Source organism: Malus sylvestris, chromosome 16 (genome assembly GCF_916048215.2).
Source record: "Malus sylvestris chromosome 16, drMalSylv7.2, whole genome shotgun sequence".
Classification (NCBI taxonomy): domain Eukaryota; kingdom Viridiplantae; phylum Streptophyta; class Magnoliopsida; order Rosales; family Rosaceae; genus Malus; species Malus sylvestris.
The window spans coordinates 24303837-24310956 of record NC_062275.1 but is presented as its reverse complement, the minus strand read 5'-3'; positions in this window follow the sequence as shown (position 1 = coordinate 24310956).

The following is a 7120-nucleotide window of genomic DNA, read 5'->3' as shown; positions in this document are numbered from 1 at the left end:
CTAAAATACCCACATACAAATACTGAAAATCCTCAGTTCATTTCATCATTTTTGTCATTTGGAAGAGAGGCATGCCAAGAAAGCTTTGTAAGCCCTAGGTTTCTAGGTTGAGCTCAGATCTCTAAGCTCTGATTTCGAAAAGAGAGAAGCCAAGAGTGAAGCTCCCAATATTTAATAATAATATATTACAAAAGTAGTGGGTTTTAATTAATGTTTTGTTTGGGTATTTAGTTTGGCCCAAAAGGGTTTGGGAAAATGTTAATTTTCCCAATTCCAAATTATATGTTTTTAGTATTCAAGACGCAGCATGTAGTGTGCATATAATGACCATAAGTGACCATTCAGTGTGCTTAATGTGTGCATAGTCTGTGCATATAATGCGCATACATTGTATAGGGAAGGTGGTTATCATTAGTTTACATCTGTAATGCTATTAGGTGGTTTTATTTTTTATTTATTACGTACTTAAGTAGTTAATTTTTTGTCATGGGAAGTTGCACCGTCTAAAAACCCCTTATTCTCCATCTATTTAAGTTATCTTGTGGTTTGTGTTTCGTTACAAAACCACAAGTTCAATTTACATCCGCCTGAAAAAAAAAAACCAAAAGTTGAAAATGATTAAGAAAGGGCGCACCACCTCTTCCTTCATGCAATCTGTTTTGGACGACATTCTTCTCAAAATTCTCATCATCATTGCTTTTCGTTCGTTAAGGGACCTCTTTTCAATGAAGATGGGTCTCGAAGATGTTTAACAAAATAGTCGAAGACCCTCGCATCTACCAACACATGAATATTATAGACTTTAAGACCGTCAACCCGCTTAAATCATGGGGCGCGTCTGACACAGTCTCAAAGTTCATCAATCACTGCATCTAATATGGCAAACCCAAGGTCCTCTGCATGGTAAGGATTCTTTCTTTCGAGACAACAAGGAAGAAGCTAGAATTGAACATCTTAAGAGTATGATCTCAAAAGGCCATCAAGTAGCAACATACGTCTAAGGTGCGATCTTGGTGTGCCATAGGTGATATTCCAAGCACGAAGGGCTTAAACTTCTCTATTCTCTTAACTGTCACAACCCGAGGTGGTTAAGTGTATGGAATGTTGAGAGAGGTGTTGCTTGTGTTTGTCGAGTTTTTTGGCGGATAGGGAAGTAAAGGCCCGAATCCTAGAACTTCATGATGACAACGCTACCATCAAACTTTGTAGCGACTATGGAAGTCCTCAAGGTCTGGTCACACTCTAAACGAATTGGGATGCATCTGACCATGAAAAATTCAATACATGTAATGCTTGTAGATGGCATCAGAAAGTGAATATATTTTTTGACATATTATGTGGTAGAGATAGGTACTAAGTTTGTTTTTTTGTTCGTTTAATCTTGTTGTAATCGTAGCGTTTAAATTCTAACGCAACTTTTTGTTTTTCTTTATGTCTTTCATGTACTATTGAATTCGTAATTATATGGACTTTGTACTTTTCAATTTTTCTTCATAAAGATACATAAACAAGAAGCTTTAAAAACTAGGCATAATTACAAAAAACTGACACTTTTTCCCACTCATCAATGCTTGCCTATCTTTTTATTTTCTTTGGATATTGTGCATGAATAACTAACATGCACATGACATGCATATGGCATGCACAATATATGCACATGACATATTCATGTCATGTGAACAAATCCAAAAAGTAGAAATAATGGATGGGTCTCATAGGTTTGGTGTATGGTTGGGTTCTCGAGGTTTGTCTAAATTAAGTTAATGACGGTTAATTATTGTGCATGCATGGTGTGTAGTTGGTTATTGTCCATACACAAACAAGAAGCTTAAAAAACTAGGCATAACTAGGAAATTGTGATAATTATTTACAAAATTGTGCATGAATGACTTTTGCGTTGCATGAGTGGTGATGTATTTATTCATGCTTGTCCAAGAACCACTATTCTAAAAATCCCAGCCTAGATCTGCCTAGGCATTAGGCAGCTGGCCACCGCCCCAATTAATGTCTAGGCATTTGAAATTAAGAAAAGACGCCTAGACCTGCTGAGGTACCTGCCTAAACTGCCTAGGCACTTGCCTAGCCTGCCTAAACTGCCTAGGCACTTGCCTAGCCTGCCTAGACCGGCCTAGGCACCTACCTAGATTGCGACTCACTTAGACAGAAAATAGATAACTTTCAATTTGCATTTAACTTTTTTTAATAAATTGTAAGAGACATGTTGAATACTTAAATGAGCACACACTATATGCTTGTTCCCCATGTTTTCATTATGTTCCAATACTTCATAATACATATGGCATTCTATTTTGTAGTTTATGATGAAATTATATTTATTTTAAGTATAAACAGACACTTATTTACATGAAATATAATAGATTTACTTAAATCCACCAAGGTGCCCGCCTAGACCCCGCCTAGCCACCTAGGCACTAGGCCACATCCAGTTGTCGGACTAGCACCTAGTGTCTTTTAGAACCTTGCCAAGAATAAACCACCTCATCCAGTTGTAGAACGATGAAGAAAGACAGAACTATAAAGAAAGATAGAGCGATGAAGAAAGGCACAATGACCCCAACTTTCATACATTCTTTTCTGGACGAGCTTCTTCTGGAAATACTCACCAAGTTGCTTCCCACTCCTTTCATTTCCTATATTCAGCAAAAATAGTGTGCAAGAATTTTAACCAACTTGCCCAACATGGCTGGATCTTCAAACATATCAACCATCAAAGATTTGAAAGGGTCAACCCATTAACTTCACAGAGCAGAGATGAAGAAGTGTACAATTTCTTGGAACAGTGCAGAGAGTGCAACAATCTAGAGCCTCTGTACAGCCAAGGGATGTGATGGTACTTCAAATACAATAATTCCGAGTTCGAAATTAAGTCTCTAAAGATGGCAATCTCGAATGGTCATCAAGCATCAACATACGTCTACAGTGCGATCTTGGTGTGTCAGGGGGGGATGAAAAAAGAAAGGCCTCAAGCTTCTGCATTCTCTTAACTATCAGAAATTGGTAAGCATAATGGAGTGAAGAGAGAGCTCGGTGGTTTTTCTGGTCATGTCGGGTGGACAAGGAAATTAAAGGTAGATTAATAAAACTTCACGAGGACAGTGCTGCCATTAAAACATGCATCGACTGTGGAAGTGCACAAGGTTCTTTCACAGTCTGACTCCATTGGGATTATTAGTGCCATGACAAATTCAGTAGTTGCAATTTGTGTAGATGGCATTAGGAAGTGAACATTTTTTGTGATATGTTAAATGGTTTAATAGGGACTTGATTTGTTTCTTTTTCTTTACTTTTCTTCAAATTTAGTTGTCATGTACTTTTTGTTAGTAAATGGAAAAAGGGTGAAGTTTTTGGTAACATGAACAATGTTTGCTTTCTTAAATGAAAAGATGCACAGCACAGCGCATGCTTAAGTCTCCAAAACCCGATGTCGTAGATTTGAATCGTATAAGGCGTGATTCTGTGTCATTGTTAATCGCGTTTAGTCAAAATTAGACTAAAACAATTGAGCACAAACCCAAATTTGACCTCCTTTATGCATTTCATGTGCATACAGTGTATAGATTTTGGGAAAATTGAAGGCAAAGTCAATAAATATTTGACCCTAGCCACAGAATCCACAAACTCACAAAATACAAGCAAAAGCCAAGAAACCTAGCAGCCATAAAACATACAAACCCATAATTTAATACTCATAAATATTGCACTTTGAAATTAAAACCCATAAACAAATCTTAAAAGAATTAAAAAAAAAATATTCCCCAAATATCGTAAAGAAACCCACATCACTTGTAGTGGCCTTTGACTCATGTTGATTCGTCCAATCTCATCATGCCTTGAAACTATGAAGGTAAAAGAAATTGGCAAGAAAGTCATGAGTTTGGAAGTGCACTCTTCACCTGCGACCCTCATGAAAGCTTTGGTGGATGAATTATTATTCATTACACACCAAGCTTTTGGGATGCCAAGTTGGGAATTGTACTGCCACCCAAAAGTTAGATGCGATTTGAATTGTGGGTCACCAGTTCGAAAATAGAGGAGAGAGGGGACTGGTGAAAGGATGGCCATCGGTGAGAAAGAAATGGTTGTCGCCGATGAGGTGGGTTGTTAGATGGTAAGTGCATTGTTAGGTTCTTTGAGAGAGAAAGAGATAAGAAAACAGGAGGAAATAACCCATTTATATACAAAGGCAATTAGGTCATTTTCAGTTGTAGGAAAATTTCTATTTATGTCCTATTGTTGTGCATGGCGTGTACATGTTCTATGCATATTCAAAAGACCTATTTCTGTCCCAATTTGACCGGCACACCCGCTCCAGTCTTTGGCTACTTACAATAGTTTACTATTTTTCAGGTAGACGGTTTTGTGCATCTCCAATCTTCACAGCGGTGCACGAGTTTGGTTCCAACATCATAGTGTACTATAAATAAAGGAACTGACGTAGGGAAAATATTATCTAACTATTTCCTTGAGCCTCATTCTCTCTCTTCTCTCTCTTTGCTGCATATATCTCTCCCTTCAGTAAAATGGCCACATCAAATTTGCAATTTTTAACATTTTTTTCAAATCTGCATATATCTCTCCCTTCAATAAATTGGCCACATCAAATCTCCACATGTGTCATGTCATCAAATATGCTAGATTTAACACAAAAATTTGCTCAATCTCCCACTCTTTACGGCAAATCTCAGTATTATAGTATGGTGATATTTATTTCTACTTGTAAGTGAAAGGTCGACTTCTGTAAATGGCAAATTCGATATCAAATTATTATTACTGATTCATTGTTTGTTTTAGCCCAAATGTCAAGCGTATTAAAAAACCTTAAAAGAACTATATATATGACAAAGGGTTGTTTTATATGATGAGTCAATTTTACACTATAAATTATTTCCTATTCTTGGTATATTTTGGTTATTATTTTGGTGAGATTTTGATGCTTTGTCATGTATTTTTACTGTTGGACATGAGAACTTGTTTTGAGCGTAAAGTAATCAAATGGTGGAATTTTTGAGTGATTCCAATTGGAGCGGGTTCGTGAATCTGTCAAGAAGGTTGTATCAAAATTTCAGTGTTGACAGATTGGGCTGCAAAGCTTTTTTATGACTTTTGGGCTGGAAGATGATGGATTTTGAACTTGGGCTTTTCTTGGAATTTGAAGAGGAGGTTCTAATCTTTAATTCAAATCATTTTGGGCCTATTTTGGAGCCACAAAGGTCCATAAACGTGGCTATCTTTGTGTTGGGAAAATTTCCTAGTCATAATAGGAATATAATCTCCAGTTATCCTTTTATTATTTTATTTCCTAGTTTTTAGAAAACCTTTTCTACGAGGGTTTTAATTTGGAGTAGTATAAATAAGACTTTTTAGCCATTAAGAGGAGGAGGAGGAGGAGGAGGAGGAGGAGGAAGGGGGGGGGTGCAACACACGCATGATTTTGGAGAAATTCAAACTTTTTACCTACAAGGTGTTTTCATTCTTTTTTTCTAGTTAATATATTTTCTTTAGTTTTTATTATGATTGTTTGTAACTAGTTCTTTTGCTAGGGTTAGGCCATGAGCCTTTGCATGAATAATGTGATTTTATTAATTTGCTTATGAATTGATGTATGATTGCTTTGAATTATTAATCACCGCGATTAAACTATCTAATTGTCTTAGTGATTCGCGACCATTAGGGTTCTAAGACAAGTAATTTGATGCAATTTCTATTGGAACATCACCCTGAAATTGAGGAGGGCTTCTTGTGATTAGTAATTGTAAGTTCACTTAAATCAAACATCACACTCTTAAGGGTTGCATGGTTTTTCAAAGGGTTTTCACAAAGTTTAATGAGTCATGCATGTTTATATTTGATCTGAACATTACAAACGGATTGCATGTTAAATATACGTTTTCACTTGAACATCACGAGAAAAATATGCAATAGGAAAACCTAACCTTCAAAGCATGTATGTAGAAATTCATAAGTAATTGGTAAATTGCGTAGGATTGTTAATGGTGATGGCAGAACCCCAGTGTTTAAATTGTTTTCCAAAACCTTTGTCTTTTGCTTTCTTTACTTTGTCAATTATCTAATTATTTTTATTTAAATTCGTTTTTATTATTTTAAATTTCAAAATCAACCTTTTCAAAACTTTCTTCTAAATAATTAGCTAAGGATTAGTATAAATACAAATTATTCATTCAATCCATGTGGAAAACGACTTTGCTTGAGTTGCTATACTATGACAACCTTTTATCTCTACTTTTGTAGGTGGTAAAAATCCTATACACACCCTGCATTTTGTTGACTACTGTCTAATAGCATTCATTTTCACTTTTAGGTGAGAGGTCTTAGATTCGATTCTCGCCATAGGCGAATTTAAACCACATTATTACTAGCCCATGTGAGGCTCCACTCCTCCAACCCCCTTTGTAGATAATATGGTTTGTTTAAAAATAAAATTACCCTAATACACCCCACATACCTTACAACACTACCCTTATACCCACACTTGTGAAATTTAGGATTTCTTCTTATATTCTCTATTCAATTTTCTGCACATTTAGTTTTGTCCAGTCGAGGGTTTAGTCTTCCATCAATTTAAGAATTTCTTTTTATTGATCCTGATTCACGACATACTTAATCTTCTTTCATTTTGTTAGAATATGGAGGAATCGTAACATGATTATGGAAAATTGGGTTGCTTAGGTTAGTTGTAGACAAGTAAACCAGAACTAGTTGAGCTTGGTCCAACTTCAATCAATTTTTTGTGTTTATGTTTAGAGAAAAAAGTGGGATTCCAAACATCAAGGGCATAAGAATGATTAAACTAGAAAATACACTGAAATCATAACTACAATATATAATACAACATGAAACATCGTACAAACTCTTTAGGCCCAACATGGCCGATCACTAACAATACCGATTTTGTCTTCAAATTAACTACATATTACTAGATATGAAGTTTTATTACAAAATGTCTCAGTAATAGTAGAAGTGAACTTCTCGCATATAAACCGTATATTATTTTATTATATATGTGATATAAGACTGTATTCTCCAGCATATTTCACATTTGAATACTCAAATCAAAAGTATTATAAAAAATCATTGGATA